General features: G+C 40.8%; 1 protein-coding gene across 6 annotated transcripts in view; it reads right to left on the bottom strand.

Annotated features, from left to right (window-relative positions):
• Positions 1-19,178, bottom strand: part of lama2 (laminin, alpha 2) — a 522,186-nt gene that overhangs the window by 447,620 nt on the left and 55,388 nt on the right. The gene's annotated exons all lie outside the window — the stretch shown is intronic.

Consider the following 19,178-nt stretch of genomic DNA (forward strand, 5'->3'; position numbering starts at 1 on the left):
GATATTCCACAGCATGTAGTTGTCTTCTTGAAGGGTCTTCATTTGTTGGCGCATATCTTCTTGAAACGTCTTCAATTGTTGGCACATATATTAGAGACTTCATTTTTTCTGGTGATGATTTGAGTTTGGAGACTTTCAATATTTTGCTGCAGACTTTTCACATCTTGTTGGTGTTCTTCCATTGCTTTTTTCAGCTCTGTTTTTATTTCTTTCATTTCTTCTTTCATTTCTATCCCACCTTCTTTTAATTCATGGAGTATTTTTAGTAGTACTCCTTGTTCCCCATCATGTCCTGTGTACAGTCTCAAATCTTGGTCCCAGTTGTGTCCTGTGTCGGCTGACACCGAAAGTTTCGGGCTTTCAGTCTTCCCTTTAGCTTTCGGCATAGCGGCAGATCGATGACGTCAGTGCCTCTTGTGTCTTAAACGGCAGTTACTTTAGCAACTTGCAGCACGTTTAACTTGGTTGTTCCAACAATGCGTACCTTGTGTTGTTCACAGATCAATTTGAGGTGTTAATCTGTCAACTTATAACACTCTGCGACGTTGGAAGCACTTTAAAACAGCTGTAAACTCGCCGTTGTTTTTGGTTGCAAGGCAACCGCTTTGAGCTGCAGTAAGGCGCCGATGGCTTGAGGCAAACGTCTCATCCAACTTGCCTTATTTCAGCGTATCAGTGCCTCACAACTGACCAAAATGAGGTCAAGGATGCCAGGTGACTCTCCTGTGGCTGTGATCGCAAATCAGTGGTCAAAATCTTCAGAATAAACAAAAACTCCGGTAGCAAAAGCGGAGCCTTTTTCTTTTGTGTCCTTTCTCATGAACAGGAAGTGACGCAGTTTTTATCAAGAGTACTAAAATCCTTTTCAGCATGAATCTGACAACTAAGTAGGCTAAATAACTTTGAACTTTAACACATGCTCGGATAGGCCAGTATGGGTATCGGATCAGAAGTGCAAAAACAATATCGGTATCGGATCGTAAGTGCAAAAACCTGGATCGGGACATCCCTACTACAATTATGCGCCACACTGTGAACCCACACCAAACAAGAATGACAAACACATTTCAGTAGAAAATCCGCACCGTAACACAACATAAACACAACAGAACAAACACCCAGAACCCATTGCAGCACTAACTCTTCCGGGACACTACAAAATACACCCCCGCTACCACAAACCCCCCAAACCTCCCCCCCATCTCCCGAATTCGGAGGTCTCAAGGTTGGCAAGTATGCTGTATCGTGATATTCGAGTATATGTTCTCACGTAGTTGATTTTGGCTGCGGGCATTACACTACAGGCGCTTCTTGCTCTTTGTTGTCCCTCCTTCTCACAGACAGCAAGCGCACTCTTACATACGTCACATACGTATACGCCCTGGCGTAGCAGAGGTGTAGCAGCATGGGTAACGTTAGCTGTGGTGCAAGTGGTAATAAGTGGGACAGAAGGTGCGAATCTGGTAACAAATGAAGGACGAATTAATTCCTAAGAAAAACAGCAGAGGGTCCATCGTCTGGCGGTGGTTGCGCTTCAAGTGAGAATTTGTCGAACAGACAACCGTAATTTGTCAAGTGTGGGGCAAAAGCTTTGCACAAAAAGTAAGATTACTGCTAATATGTAGCATCATTTGAAAAGTCACCTGCTAGAGAATGAAGTGTGCGTACTCCATATGTCAACATCTCCGTTTGGTGTCACACCAACAAAATGCAGTGGCAACCATTTCCACAAAAAAAACGAATGAAAAAATTGTGAACACCATAAAGAAAGAACGTCCGCAGTAACCTACCACATAGGGCTGGGCGGTATTGGCTTTTATTAATATTGCGATATTTTTATGCCATATTGCGATATATATTAAGACACTTTGCCTTGGCCTTGAATGAACACTTGATGCATATAATCACAGCGGTATGATAATTCTATGTGTCTACATTCAAACATTCTTCTTCATGCTACTTTTAAGCTTTCATGCAGAGAGGGAAATCACAACTAAGTCAATTGACCAAAACTGTATTTATTGAATACTCTTTATTCTCTCATGGGTGACTTTTTAAATGAAAGAACAAATTAATAGTGTTGCTACCTTTTTGTAGTAACACTTCTGCTGCATACTTTGCATTGATTGATTGATACTTTTATTAGTAGATTGCACAGTACAGTACATATTCCGTACAATTGACCACTAAATGGTAACACCCGAATAAGTTTTTCAACTTGTTTGAATCGGGGTCCACGTAAATCAATTCATGGTACAAATATATACAATCAGCATAATACAGTCATCACATCATAGTATATACATTGAACAGCATATTGCTGTTGTCTGCTGAATATCTTCCCACTTGGAGCCAAACCACCACCAGATGATGGGCCCTCTGCTCTTTATGTTGGCCATATTGTTCTTCCTCCATTTGTGATGAGATTCGCACCATCTCTCTCTTGTATTGTCACAAGCTCCGCTCGCTCGACCTGGCTCAGCTAACGTTAGCCATGCTGCTACCTCTCTGATCGGCGAGAGCGTATGACGCTGGACGCACGACAGTATGTGACGTATGTAAGAAGGCGGGCTTATTTTCCATCTCTGTGAGAAGGAGAGACGAGAAGGAGTGAGACACGCCAGTAATGTAATGCACGCAGCGCTGTAAGTTCATGTAATCGAATATTACGATATAGTCATTTTCTATATCGCGCAGAGACAAACATGCGATATATCGTATATCAGGGTTCGGTCCTTGGCCCTGCACTCTTCAGCATCTACATGCTGCCGCTAGGTGACATCATACGCAAATACGGTACTAACTTTCACTGTTATGCTGATGACACCCAACTCTACATGCCCCTAAAGCTGACCAACATGCCGGATTGTAGTCAGCTGGAGGCGTGTCTTAATGAAATTAAACAATGGATGTCCGCTAACTTTTTGCAACTCAACGCCAAAAAAACGGAATGCTGATTATCGGTCCTGCTAGACACCGACCTCTATTTAATAATACAACTCTAACATTTGACAACCAAACAATTAAACAAGGCGACACGGTAAAGAATCTGGGTGTTATCTTTGACCCAACTCTCTCCTTTGAGTCACACATTAAAAGCGTTACTAAAACGGCCTTCTTTCATCTCCGTAATATCGCTAAAATTCGCTCCATTTTGTCCACTAAAGACGCTGAGATCATTATCCATGCGTTTGTTACGTCTCGTCTCGATTACTGTAACGTATTATTTTCGGGTCTCGCCATTTGTCTAGCATTAAAAGATTACAGTTGGTACAAAATGCGGCTGGTAGACTTTTGACAAGAACAAGAAAGTTTGATCACATTACGCCTGTACTGGCTCACCTGCACTGGCTTCCTGTGCACTTAAGATGTGACTTTAAGGTTTTACTACTCACGTATAAAATACTACACGGTCTAACTCCATCCTATCTTGCCGATTGTATTGTACCATATGTCCCGGCAAGAAATCTGCGTTCAAAGGACTCCGGCTTATTAGTGATTCCCAAAGCCCAAAAAAAGTCTGCGGGCTATAGAGCGTTTTCCGTTCGGGCTCCAGTACTCTGGAATGCCCTCCGGGTAAAAGTTCGAGATGCCACCTCAGTAGAAGCATTTAAGTCTCACCTTAAAACTCATTTGTATACTCTAGCCTTTAAATAGACTCCCTTTTTAGTCCAGTTGATCTGCCGTTTCTTTTCTTTTTCTCCTATGTCCCACTCTCCCTTGTGGAGGGGGTCCGGTCCGATCCGGTGGCCATGTACTGCTCGCCTGTGTATCGGCTGGGGACATCTCTGCGCTGCTGATCCGCCTCCGCTTGGGATGGTTTCCTGCTGGCTCCGCTGTGAACGGGACTCTCGCTGCTGTTGGATCCGCTTTGGACTGGACTCTTGCGACTGTGTTGGATCCATTATGGACTGAACTTTCACAGTATCATGTTAGACCCGCTCGACATCCATTGCTTTCCTCCTCTCCAAGGTTCTCATAGTCATCATTGTCACCGACGTCCCACTGGGTGTGAGTTTTCCTTGCCCTTATGTGGGCCTACCGAGGATGTCGTAGTGGTTTGTGCAGCCCTTTGAGACACTAGTGATTTAGGGCTATATAAGTAAACATTGATTGATTGATTGATATATCGATATATCGCCCAGCCCTACTACCACATAGCGATTTGATTTCCTATTATGCAGCTAATTTATTGAAATATCTGGTGTGACATCATGCACAAAAGTGCACTTTGTTTTAAACTATTGTAGTGGTGTTCTGTACAAAAAGTGCACTTTAATTTAGTGTTGTTTTGATATGTCATCTTAGTGACATCATGCACAAAAGTGCACTCGTAGCTTGTTTTAAAATGTCTCTGATAAGCTTGCACTTTCTGCTTTGAAATGACATGAATGTTTGTGCCACTGCTTAATAACTGTTTAATAAATAGAGTTTTGGTCAATTGACTTAGTTGTGATTTCCCTCTCTGCATGAAAATTTAAAATGAGCATATATTAATGCAGTAAGAACAAGAATGTTTTAATGTAGACACATAGAATCATCATACTGCTGTGATTATATGCATCAAGTGTTCATTCAAGGCTAAGGCAAAATATCGAGATATATATCGTGTATCGTGACATGGCCTGAAAATACCGAGATATTAATAGAAAAGGCCATATCACCCAGCCCTAATACTTGGTATATCAAAACACTTTAATTATATTCAGAAATATTTCATGAAAAAAAATGATAAACTCTGTTACGGCAATGGCAAGAAAAGGTCATGGACCAACACTATCAGTTTATCTTTTTGCAGATCTTTAGGTGTCCCAGGTCTCGTCAGACTGAACGAGTGCATTTTGTATTTGTCAGGTCAGGAAATAACTTCATTTTGGAGATGCGGCCAGTGGAGTCACAAGGGATTTTGGGTGATTGGAAATCCAGATGGACGTGCATGAGCTTCGCGGTGGAAGGAGTTACCAAGGAGACGGAACGGAACAAACAGGCAACAACGTTAATAGCGTTCATTTCTGTCTCTGCAGCTCTCATCTTCTTTTTACTTTTATTTTTCCGCTCTTTCCTAGTTCTGTCCACTCAGTTGACTTATGAACAACACAAGAAAGAGTCAAGTGCACAATTGACTAAAGAATTGAGTGGTGGAGTCCGTGGGGTACAATCAGCACAGTACGTAGAGGAGGACGAGCTAGTAATCATGTGGAATATTGAGCGTCCATCCACACAGAATCAATGTGTGAAAAGGAAGACGAGGGTCTTTGCAACATTGTTGGAAGACTTATTGGGCTTGTAATGCAATTAGTCACTGTTAGCTGACACTTCCTTGTCTGCAACTGGAAGATCTAACGTTTAACTTCAGCATTTTACGGCTTGTTAACACATGTCAGCCAACAATGTAAATAATGGACATGATAGTTGTACAGGTAAATCTGTCCGGAGCGTCATCCCAACAGGGTTTGTACAGAAACTAGGAAATAAAATTTGGATTGAATTAGGGATGGCTTAAAAATCTATATTGCAGACTCCTGCAATAAGGCTATATTACTTACTGTAGCAATAGAACCATTTTAAAATTGGTTACAAAGGCTTATATTTTGGTTATAACATATTGCTTCATCTGGTTGCATTATTTTCTCAAAAATATTATTAATCTACTTGCTAATTTACTGTTAATGTCTGTTTACTTCCAGTTGTACCTTGGGTCTATCTACACTTCTGTTAAAATGTCATTGTTCTTCTGTTTGGGCGATACCAGTATCAAATACCGTATATTTCGGACTATAAGCCACTACATTTTTCTTACACTTTGAACCTTGCGGCTTAGAAGACGGCCCAGCTAAATTATGGATTTTTCTCTGATAACAGCCATAATAAGAAAAGTTATTTAAAAAAAAAATGCTAACTGCAGTTATCCTTCCATTTCAATCAATTAAATATTTTAATTGTTTCCTACTATTGGCTCCAATTTGAGCCCTTTTGTTTTTGATGTTTAAGTCCTCTTACAAAAATGACAAAATATTTCTGGATAATAAAGAATATTTGTAGTTGAGACAGAGTACTGATACTAAACTTGGTATTGCTGGAGTTGATATTGGTATTTTTCCGCTCACTTCTGTGTACATTCAAGACCTCTAGCTAGCGGTTAGCATATCCTCCAACAGTGTGTAGTGTAGCATGCTTAGCTATTCCTCGTCTTCCAGTGATAATGGTACTTCTAAGAAATAGAGATGGACTGAATTTGGCCATTTTGACTAAATCTGTATCTGACTCTTTTTTCTTTTTTTTAACTACAACAGAACTCCATTAGCAGATGCACTCTATTCACATATGACACCAATATTTTGTATTAAAAAATAAATAGGGACGGAAATAGATGGATAATAACCCCTATTGTCTTCCCCCCTGCTGTTTGTCTCCTATTTTTACCTGTAGAAACTTAATATTTTTGCCAGGAAATCCCGTTTTTGTCCTTTCATGGCGTCTTACTGGTCTCATTTTGCTTTTTTTCGCTACTGCAGCAATCCAGTTGCTAGACAAGCCTGCATCCGCAACACTCAGAGCATGGGATCAGTAAAGGAGTACCGCAAGTTTCATGTTTCGTGACTCAATCCAATAACGTGACCTAAATGGATGGACATGAAGACAGAAAATATATCTACGTCAAACTTTGCGTACATATCTTGACAAATAGGAGACTTATTAGGTAAGTAAAGAAGAGCAGGCAGAAGCTCACACATTCTCATACTTTCTGTATCATCCAGGAAAGATATTATGTCGGGTAGCTTGAAAAATGTCTCAACTGTACGTGAGGGAGCCCAGAATTGTTTGTATTTAATTGTTCGCAATATTTCAGGGTTCCTTTTGATGAAACCTTACAATGCATTAAATTCATTAACTGCTATAAAATCGAATAGATAGCAAGTTATTGTGATGTAGAGAAATCCCATATTTGTAGCATTTTTATCAGGAGATTTCACATATGAAATATAAATATTGATGATCCTCTTAGATAGACGTAATAAAGGTGTTTGTGATGTCCCCTGACGTTGTTTGGTCCTAAATTGACGAAAACATTAGCGCCGCATAAAACATTTTGTTGCTACTTGTCGGACGTTTCCAAAAAACAATGTTAAGAGTTAAAACTTAAATTCTTGTTCAGCTGTTTACTGACGTATAGCATTCATGTTTAAATGACTTTTACTGAGAATAATATCGGTTATCGGCCTCCTTGACTACTAACAATCGGTATCGGCCACGATAGTTTTTTTGCCGACATGGAAGCAAAAATTGCTCACAGCTAGAACACAACATCCTGGCTGGTCCATCATTAATAAAAACAGGGACAATACACGGTACTGCACAAACCATCGAAATCAAATTGACATCAAGGTTTTGATGAGTTGTTTTTTTTCTCCACTGTTGACCGGCAATCAAAATTGTTGAGCCTCACGTTAGTTCGTCTCTCGCTTCAAACAGGTAGAAAGACGTATTACTTTGTGCATCGCACTCAGCACAAGAGCGTGTTTAATTAACATTATTTAACAGAGTGACCCCTCTTTTTACTCATTCACAATCTTTGCACCGGCGTAGACTAGGGCGGGCCGCTGCCACCAACACACTCACAGTACAGAGAGCCAAATGATATAATAAGATCCATTCATCCAATTTCTACCGCTTGTCTCTATGGGGTTGCGGGGGGGCGCTGAAGCCTACATTAGCTACAATCGGGCGGAAGGCGGGGTACACCCTGGACAAGTCGCCACCTCATCGCAGGGCCAACACAGATAGACAGACAACATTCACACTCACATTCACACACTAGGGACCATTTAGTCTTGCCATTCAACTTATCCCCAGGTGCATGTCTTTGGAAGTGGGAGGAAGTCGGAGTACCCGGAGGGAACCCACGCAGTAACGGGGAGGACATGCAAACTCCACAAAGAAAGATCCCTAGCCCGGGATTGAACCCAGGATTACTCAGGACCTTCGTATTTTGAGGCAGACGCACTAACCCATCTTACACCGTGCTGCCCCTAAGTCAAAAGTCTATTTTTGTGGGAATATCTATCCATCCATTTCCTACCGCTTGTCCCTTTTTGGGATTGCGGTGGGTGCTGGAGACTATCTCAGCTGCATTCAGGCAGAAGGCAGCGTACACCCTGGACAAGTCGCCACTTCATCACAATATTCCAGTTTCAAATCGGATGGGCAACCTAAGCCCATCAACACAGACGACTGAGCGAAGACGTCGTAGTGATCACATGGTAGAAATACACAAAAAGACAACGTCCGACCTCATTTTCACAACTGTTAAAAAAATGTTTCAATATCTATATAGGGTAAATTTAAGTCCTTTTTATTTTTGGTTTATTTAAGTATAACAAAGTTATTTACTTTCCAATGACATCAAAGTAGCAAACAATTGAGAAATGAAAATTATAAGTTTGTATCCTTTTAAATGGTTACAAACCATACATACATCCATACATATATCTTATCTATCTTTGTTGTTGTTGTCGTTTTTATCCAATTTGAATTTTATACGGTGTCCTTGAGTGCGCCGTATATGTAAAATGTATCAATATTATTATACCAATGATTGTCACATTGGTATAATACACACTAAGTATGGCGAAATTATTTTCTGCATTTGACCCATCGCCCTTGATTACCCCCGTGAGGTGAGGGGAGCAGTGGGCGGAAGCGGTGGCCGCGCTAGGGAATCATTTTTGGTGATTGGACAAGTGGTAGAAATTGGATGGATGGATGGATGGATAACCCGAATTCCAACCCTTGATGCTGAGTGCCAAGCCAGGAGGGAATGGGTCCCATTTTTATAGTCTTTGGTATGACTCGGCCGGGGTTTGAACTCACAACAACCCATCTCAGGGCGGACACTCTAACCACTAGGTCACTACATTATTATTATTATATTCCATGATTACATTATAAACACTGTATAGTTTTTATTGATTATTTCAGTTTAAGAGCATGACGAAGACAAGAACTAAGTCTGTTTGCATAATCCAAATATATTTTTAAGTAAATTATTGCATATTGTTCTAATGTGTGGCACCTTGAGACAAGAATATGTTGATTGACAATTTAAAAGTAACATCTCTTCCTGCACTCGTTATTGTCAGAGTTTTATGCATTTCCATCTATAAAATCAAAAAATTGCAAATCGAATCACAATTGCAATTTTGTAGAGAAAAAATAGTTTTTTTTGGTGGGGATGAAACTGTCCTTATAAATGTTACACTAGTATGGTGACATTAATTCAGTCACTATGAAGTAAAACAACGACATGTCAGGTTATCAAGCCGCTGAGTGAACACAAGAGTTCTGTGAGACCGCACACTGTCCAACGCTTTAAATGCTGGGCTCCCACATGGCATTAAAAGATGGCTATTGATCACGACAGAGCTGGACTGCAGGATGCTGACTCATGGATTTTGGGCACCACGGAAGACTACATGCTATTAGCTGCTTCTGCAGCTTCCGCTCACTGCTATGGCGGCGGAAATGTTGACACTAAAATGGATGTTTGACTATATAGAATTCATTACATGCTGAATGTGAAGACTTACTAGATACAGTATGTCACAAATTTTAGTGAAGACCTTCAACATTTCATTATACATTCTCAAAGGATAATACTATATACAGAATAGGGTTGTCGCAATACCAGACGTTCACAGGCATGTGATTTGAACTTAATGAAAAAAAAGACTGAAAAAAGCCAGGGGTCTGGGGGCCGCAGCCAGGTACAGGACGGTGCCCTGGTCGGGGGACTAGGGAAAGTTTATTTATTCATCTCTTTATTTTTCAAAATAAAGGTTTTAAAGAGATTAAAAAAACAACATATTTCCGACTATAGATTGAAAAATCAAATACCTGCTATCAGTAGTTGAATCCGATACTTTCCACGCTTCGATACTTATTTGATAAATACCACAATAAAAAAAAAAAAAATAAAGCCATGTACGTATTGTTTCACTACTTTATTGAAAAATAATCCAAATACATTCATTAGGTCTTCAAAAAGTTATGCAATTTGTAAATTTTTATAGCCAGATCTGTATGTTTACTTTTAGTTTAGGCCACAACTGTAGCCTTCCTCAAGAGAATAACAAATTGCTTATGGAAAATTGTTTCAAAGTGTCAGGTATTTAAGATCATTGTGCTTCAACGTCGTTTTGCAGAATTTAAATAAATATCAACTACACTAAATCCAAACGAATAATACTGTGCTCTTAAATAGCAAATATTTTGCATTTTAAAAAAGAACAGCAGTGGTGTGAAACCTAAAAGTACATACAACTAAATACTTTCTAATAAAATAGGCTAATAAAAAGGCTAAAACATATTTAAAGACAAGTCTTTGTTCGTAGTCATTAGTAGTATCAACATTTTAGCCTTTTCTCACTACGTTAAGCCTTTTTGATTTATTTTTCCTTTTTTTTTTTGTTCATCTTTTTTCTACTATGTACAAAGAGCCTATAAAAACACTAACCTTCTTGGTAAAGTAAGTAAGGTAATGGTGTTACAAGGGTTGCCAAACCGCTTGAATTTGATTAGCAAGATACACCTCTTTTTCACTTTTAATATGTAACACAACTCGCTAAATATAATCAATCAATCAATCAATGTTTATTTATATAGCCCCAAATCACAAATGTCTCAAAGGACTGCACAAATCATTACGACTACAACATCCTCGGAAGAACCCACAAAAGGGCAAGGAAAACTCACACCCAGTGGGCAGGGAGAATTCACATCCAGTGGGACGCCAGTGACAATGCTGACTGTGAGAAACCTTGGAGAGGACCTCAGATGTGGGCAACCCCCTCCCCCTCTAGGGGACCGAAAGCAATGGATGTCGAGCGGGTCTAACATGATGCTGCGAAAGTTCAATCCATAGTGGCTCCAATACAGCCGCGAGAGTTCAGTCCAAAGCGGATCCAAGACAACAGCGAGAGTCCCGTCCACAGGAGACCATCTCAAGCGGAGGCGGATCAGCAGTGTAGAGATGTCCCCAATTATTGTCACACACACACACTAGGTGTGGTGAAATTATCCTCTGCATTTGACTCCCCTTGTTCACCCCCTGGGAGGTGAGGGAAGCAGTGAGCAGCAGCGGTGGCCTTGCCCGGGAATCATTTTTGGTGATTTAACCGCCAATTCCAACCCTCGATGCTGAGTGTCAAACAGGGAGGCAATGGGTAACATTTTTATAGTCTTTAGCAACTAAATGGATCAGTTCTGGTAGCAACAGTAATGTGATGTTAAACACTTTGCACCTTTTGTTTAAAATACCAATATATGTCGTGTATCGCCATTCGGCTTAAAAATAGCGGGATATCAGTTTTGGTCCATGTGTTGGCATCGACTTGATACTTTTGACAACCTTAATATGGTATAAAAACAAATAGAACTAATATATTCGCCCGAGAGCACGCTTGTTGTCAAGAGGATATTCAGTAATTAAATTAAACTTGATGGATCTACCCAGTTCTGTGAAATACTGTGAGGGAAGGGCAATACAATGATAACATATTTTGTGACAGACACACAATCGTTACATAAGAAATGCGTTTGATGAACGTTGGATTTTTTTGTTTTCCTACTCGTCGAAAGAAAGTGAAAGCTGCGAAGCAAGGTTTGCTGCCTGAACAAAAGGAACTCCCTCTCTGGGTAACCGAGCAACGCAGGAAAAGATCACTGATCAGTGGGAGTGACATGCCAACAGCCTATCGGGTAACAGCATCAACTATCACGTTTGGTTGCGCCATCTTGTTGTCTCGCGGTTGATTCTTTGCATGGAGTGATAAGAGAAAGTACAAATGAGTGCTGCAGAAAGCGGAGAAATTGTGGAAGAAAACAGGAAAAGTCACCTCGACAGTATGGCAGTTCTTGGGACTTTTTAAAAATGGACCGTAGTCCATACTCGGCAACCTGGAGACCTTCGATTTTGGGAGGTGGAGGGTGGGTGCGTGGTCGGAGGGCGTGGTTAAGAGGGGAGGAGTATATTTACAGCTAGAAAAGTGCAGATTGGATTTTAAACTATTTAAAACATGACATCAAAAATATATATTTATTGTGAGAAATCATTAAGATGATCAGTGTTTCCACAAAGACAAATATAATCAATTATTAATAATAACATAAAGGTAAATTGAGCAAATTGGCTATTTCTGGCAATTTCTTTAAGTGTGTATCAAACTGGTAGCCCTTCCCATTAATCAGTACCCAAAAAGTAGCTCTTGGTTTCAAAAAGGTTGGTGACCCCTGCCATATATGTTACTGTCACATATGCATGTACAGTAGATAACGGTATTGTCCTGTTTAAGAGTGTAACAACATTGCTGTTTACGGCAGGCGAACTGCTTTACGGTAGACAAAAACGTGACTGCTGTTGTGGTGTGTTGTTACTGCGCTGGGAGAACGTTAATGAAACTGCCTAACAATAAACCCACATAAGGAACCAAGAACTCGCCCTCAATCATTCTGCAGTTTTAACATCATTGGGCAGGCTCGCTGTTTGTATTGTGGAAAAGCGGACGTGAAAACAGGCTGTCGACACGTCACTCAGGTCTGCATGGAGCTGGAGGGGCGTGGCCTCCAGCTCCGCCTGAATTTCGGGAGATTTTCGGGAGAGAATTTGTCCCGGGAGGTTTTTGGGAGAGGCTCTGAATTTCGGCAGTCTCCCAGAAAATCCGGGAGGGTTGGCAAGTGTGCCGTAGTCAGACCAATGTGGTCTGTAAATTATGCAAGGCACTTGTCCCCACATAGACAGGAAGACCACACCACCATAGCCACGTTCACCCTTTACAACACAGCTGTAACTTCCTGGCACTAAACCTGCAGAAAATAGTTATTCTCAGGTTTCTTTATGTTTACATTTTCAAACTTTGCACTATTTTGTTATACTTTATTAAGTATTTCTTACATATTCCTTATATTGCACCATGGTTTTAAGAGCTTATTGTTACGTGTTCAATGTGATTTTACTATTTTGTTTACATTGAGTGTTTTCCATGCTTGTGTTGACATTTCTTTTCATTTCTGCCTTGATAGCTCCGGGGATTATAATCATAGGAAGGTTACATTTTTAACTAAAATTTTAACATTTAATAAGTTCTTCCACTAGATCTAATTTCAATAAGCCATTAAAAAATAAATAATTATATAAAACACTTACATGGTAGTGGTATGGGCAGCACGGTAGTAGTGAAGTGAAGTGAATTATATTTATATAGCGCTTTTCTCTAGTGACTCAAAGCGCTTTTACATAGTGAAACCCAATATCTAAGTGACATTTCAACCAGTGTGGGTGGCACTGGGAGCAGGTGGGTAAAGTGTCTTGCCCAAGGACACAACGGCAGTGACAAGGATGACGGAAGCGGGAATCGAACCTGCAACCCTCAAGTTGCTGGCACGGCCACTCTACCAACCGAGCTATGCCGGTAGAGAGGATAGTGCGTCTGCCTCACAATACAAAGGTCCTGAGTAGTCCTGGGTTCAATCGCGGGCTCGGGATCTTTCTGTGTGGAGTTTGCATGTTTTCCCCCGTGACTGCGTGGGTTCCCCCTGGGTACTCCGCCTTTCTCCCACCTCCAAAAACATGCACCTGGGGATAGGTTGATTGGCAACACTAAATTGGCCCTAGTGTGTGAATGTGAGTGTGAATGTTGTCTGTCTATCAGTGTTGGCCCTGCGATGAGGTGGCGACTTGTCCAGGGTGTACCCCGCCTTCCGCCCGATTGTAGCTGAGATAGGCACCAGCGCCCCCCACGACCCCAAATGGGAATAAGTGGTGAAAAATGGATGGATGGACTTATATGGTGATAGACATATTGCACAGCCCTAACATGCCTACAAGTAAGATAAACTAGCTATTGCTGTCTACACTTTAGAGTTTTCCAAGAACAAAGTGCATGTTTCTGCACTAGTTAAGTCAACAAAAACTACCGGTCACACTCATCTGTGTCACTGGTGTGTGAAACAAAAGATTGTGGGTGCGCGCCATACATGTGAAGCACACAGCATTCATTACAGTGGCACTACAGACAAACTGCTCCCTGGATAGACATTGATTTTCACCCAATGGATCTCACTGTTAGCAAACCTAATAGCTTGCTGGGTAATAGGTACAAGTTATGAATGAGCCCCTATGGGCAGGAGAGGGGAGGAAAGCAGAGACGAGATTGCAGGTCAAGAGATTAAAAAAACGCACGTGGATGAACCCAGTGGATAAGGGTGATAGATAGAGTTGAAATGATACCAAAAAAGCAAAAGCATCCTCTGCAATGGACATCTATGTTTGGTCTGTTTCTTTAGTCAGGGAAAAATAACCAGATGTTAGTTCTCATGTGGAAATATAAAATGAGAAAAAAGATGAATAAAGAAACCCCATTCAAAAGCACTATCTTGCTCCCATTATAGATGCGACTACTAAAAAAAAGAAATAAAAAAAAAAAAGCAGTGTCTGGTCATTATTGGACCACTGATTCCTTCATGCATCACCAGTTAGGACTGCGAGCCAGCCCCTGGTACAAACCTGCCGCCTCAGCAAAGAAACACAACTAGAAAAAATGAGTACTGTCCAAGCTACGAGACGAATCCCTGATCCCCGATTACAACACGGGTGTGTACTATGAAGTCATTCGAAACACAGCTTCAGGCCATTGAAGGGATCTGCAAGACGAATAATAACTTAAACCTGGTGTGTGTCCAACGGCATATGAGAAAGTACTAAACAAAGCCCAGAACAGAATACAACTTTTTATTTCTTCCAGTATAAAAAGCTGATGACACATAGCGGACGCCTGTCGGTTCTGAAATAGTGATGAAATGTTTGCGTCGCCACCACTACACCAGAGTGCGTGGCTAAAATAAAAAACTAATACTTTTTCAAAGCGCCTTCAGATTTGATTTCTGCACGCTTTTCGCATTATGTTGATTAGCTGATGCAATTCCACAGTAATTGCATACATTTGGTCAACATCTCGCATTAAGGATGGGAAACTTGGCAGAATGTCCGAAAAATAATTTTTGACGATTGCGTCTTAAAGGGGAACTGCACTTTGTTTTGCCTTTTGTTCACAGTCACTACGAGAGACAAAAGGTTGTTTTTTTCGCTTTCTAACATATAAAAATTGTCTTGTTCTAGGTGGCTAGCAATGCAGCTAATGGGAGCAATCAATTCTACCTCTAAATCAATTTAAAAATGCATTCAAAAACCGTCAACAATACTTTATTTACATTCTGTAAACTGTAATAACCAACTGGTTGCGACGTTGTTATTGTAAGGAACTATTGTTCTAGCGTAGTAACTAAGGGTGTGGGGAAAAATCGATTCGAATGCGAATCGAATACGTTGTGCGATTCAGAATCGATTCTCTTTTTTTTTTTTTTAAATCGATTTTATTTATTTATTTTTTTAACAATCCAACAAACCACTACACAGCAATACCATAACAATGCAATCCAATTCCAAAACCAAACCTGACCCAGCAACACTCAGAACTGCAATAAACAGAGCAATTGAGGAGACACAAACACGACACAGAACAAACCAAAAGTAGTGAAACAAAAATGAATATTATCAACAACAGTATCGATATTAGTTATAATTTCAGCATAGCAGTGATTAAAAATCCCTCATTGACATTCATAAAAATTAAAAAAAAAAGAACAATAGTGTCACAGTGGTTTACACTTGCATCGCATCTCATAAGCTTGACAACACACTTTGTCCAATGTTTTCACAAAGATAAAATAAGTCATATTTTTGGTTTGTTTAATAGTTCAAACAAATTTACATTATTGCAATCAGTTGATAAAACATTGTCCTTTATAATTATAAAAGCTTTTTTTTTTTTAAATCTACTACTCTGCTAGCATGTCAGAAGACTGGGGTAGATCCTGCTGAAATCCTATGTATTGAATGAATACAGAATAGTTTTGAATCGGAAAAATATAGTTTTTGAATCGAGAATCGCGTTGAATCGAAAAAAAAAAAAAAAAATCGATATATAATCGAATCGCGACCCCAAGAATCGATATTGAATCGAATCGATTCGCAGCCCCAGTAGTAACACATCGGATTGCTTTGGAATTAGCCGTAAAAGTTAGCTACGGCAAGATATATATTAAAAAAAAAAAGGGTTCTTGTCCCTCATGATAATTGAGAACGATTCCAAAAAAAAAAATGCAGTTCCCCTTTAGGCTCCATGGGCCAATGCACAAATGAGAAAAATGTTGTCAGACAAAACATTAGGTGCCGGAGTAAGGCTGTAAGAGTCACATAAAGAGATAATTAAGTTTTTTAATAAGATCAGGTGTGTTTGTAAATATTGTACTTTCTTGTACGTTGTAAACACGAGTATGAAATATATAAAACAGGGTTTCCCGCAGCGCTTTGTTGTTTAGGCAGCCGCCTTAACAACAAAAAGCCACCGCCTAAACTAAAATCTTAACAAGCTGCTCCACTTAGTTCTGCGTCTGTCAGTACGCAGCATTATCCCACCAACAGAACCATCTGATTGGTTACACGCAGAACAGTAACAGCCAATCAGCAGTGCGTATTCAGAACGCATGGAGTCAGTGCTCAGGGCAGAGGCAGGCAGAGAGTAGAGACAGTGGAGTGAGCAGTTACCTTTTTCTGTGTTGATTGAGCTATGTTGAAGCAGCAAAAAAGGACATTATGTTAAATGAAGAGTTTGTCTCTGATAGTTGATATAATAATGTAACTGCATCATAAAGCCTACATGAACTAATGCTGTTCAGGGATGAATAGTCTCATGTTGCTATTGTACTATCTTTTTCAGCTATAGTTACATTAATCAATAGTAATGTAGCAGCCTAGTTTTGAATGGCAGGGTCCCTGCTATCACATATTGATAAAAATATAACATTTACATAATAAAAATCAACTAAAGGCTTCCCAAATGCTGTAATATATTATATCCTGTGGACGGGACTCTCGCGGCTGTCTTGGATCCGCTTTGAACTGAACTCTAGCGGCTGTGTTGGAGCAACTATGGATTGAACTTTCACAGTATCATGTTAGACCCGCTCGACATCCATTGCTTTCGGTCCCCTAGAGGGGGAGGTGTGGGGGGATTGCCCACATCTGAGGTCCTCTCCAAGGTTTCTCATAGTCAGCATTGTCACTGGCGTCCCATTGGATGGGAATTCTCCCTGCCCACTGGGTGGGAGTTTTCCTTGCCCTTTTGTGGGTTCTTCCGAGGAGGTCGTAGTCGTAATGGTTTGTAGAGTCCTTTGAGACATTTGTGATTTACGGCTATATAAATAAACATTGATTGATTGATTGATTGATTGATTAAGCATGATGAGTTGAACATATGTCAGCATGTTGCATAATATTGACATATTTAGTATCTTAGGTAACTCGGACTGTTTTGTTTTACTTTACGGAAAAAATATTGATGTATATGTCATTTATCGCCATTCAGCAAATGGAGCGGAATACACAACCAAAAATTGTAGGCTTCTTCATGCGACGAAACCGGCCTACTTCACCACAGTCTTTAGTCTATTGCCCTCCCTCCAGGCTGTGGTGGCAGCGACAAGGTGTAGACGTGATGGCGACAGGCCAACTTACACGGATCCCTACACTCACCAACCCCCTTCCCCGTCTGTCTGCCGGAGAGACACCACTTTAACTAACTAATTTTCTTGGGGAAATATTGAAAATGTATTCTTTTTGCGTATTGTTTTTTCGAATAAATGCAGTGCATCTCCCATAACAGTGTGACCTCGGACTATGTTAAGGTAACGTGTGGAGTTCCCCAGGGTTCGGTCCTTGGCCCTGTACTCTTCAGCATCTACATGCTGCCGCTAGGTGACGTCATACGCAAATATGGTAATAGCTTTCACTGCTATGCTGATGACACCCAACTCTACATGCCCCTAAAGCTGACCAACACGCCGGACTGTAGTCAGTTGGAAGCGTGTCTTAATGAAATTAAACAATGGATGTCCGCTAACTTTTTGCAACCTAACGCCAAAAAAACGGAAATGCTGATTATCGGTCCTGCTAGACACCGACCTCTATTTAATAATACAACTTTAACATTTGACAACCAAATAATAAAACAAAGTGACTCGGTAAAAAATCTGGGTATTATCTTCGACCCAACTCTCTCCTTTGAGTCACACATTAAAAGCGTTACTAAAACGGCCTTCTTTCATCTCCGTAATATCGCTAAAATTCGCTCCATTTTGTCCACTAAAGACGCCGAGATCATTATCCATGCGTTTGTTACGTCTCGTCTCGATTACTGTAACGTATTATTTTCGGGTCTCCCCATGTCTAGCATTAAAAGATTACAGTTGGTACAAAATGCGGCTGCTAGACTTTTGACAAGAACAAGAAAGTTTGATCATATTACGCCTGTACTGGCTCACCTGCACTGGCTTCCTGTGCACTTAAGATGTGACTTTAAGGTTTTACTAATTACGTATGAAATACTACACGGTCTAGCTCCAGCCTATCTTGCCGATTGTATTGTACCATATGTCCCGGCAAGAAATCTGCGTTCAAAAGACTCCGGCTTATTAGTGATTCCTAGAGCCCAAAAAAAGACTGCGGGCTATAGAGCGTTTTCCGTTCGGGCTCCAGTACTCTGGAATGCCCTCCCGGTAACAGTTCGAGATGCTACCCCAGTAGAAGCATTTAAGTCTCACCTTAAAACTCATCTGTATACTCTAGCTTTTAAATAGACCTCCCTTTTAGACCAGTTGATCTGCCGCTTCTTTTCTTTCTCCTATGTCCCCCCCTCCCTTGTGGAGGGGGTCCGGTCCGATGACCATGGATGAAGTACTGGCTGTCCAGAGTCGAGACCCAGGATGGACCGCTCGTCGGGACCCAGGATGGACCACTCGCCTGTATCGATTGGGGACATCTCTATGCTGCTGATACGCCTCCGCTTGAGATGGTCTCCTGTGGACGGGACTCTCGCTGCTGTCTTGGATCCGCTTTGAACTGTACTTTTGCGGCTGTGCTGGAGCCACTATGGATTGAACTTTCACAGCATCATGTTAGACCCGCTCGACATCCATTGCTTTCGGTCCCCTAGAGGGGGGGTCCTCTCCAAGGTTTCTCATAGTCAGCATTGTCACTGGTGTCCCACTGGATGTGAATTCTCCCT

The sequence above is a fragment of the Nerophis ophidion genome, linkage group LG24 (assembly GCF_033978795.1).
Source record: "Nerophis ophidion isolate RoL-2023_Sa linkage group LG24, RoL_Noph_v1.0, whole genome shotgun sequence".
Taxonomy (NCBI): domain Eukaryota; kingdom Metazoa; phylum Chordata; class Actinopteri; order Syngnathiformes; family Syngnathidae; genus Nerophis; species Nerophis ophidion.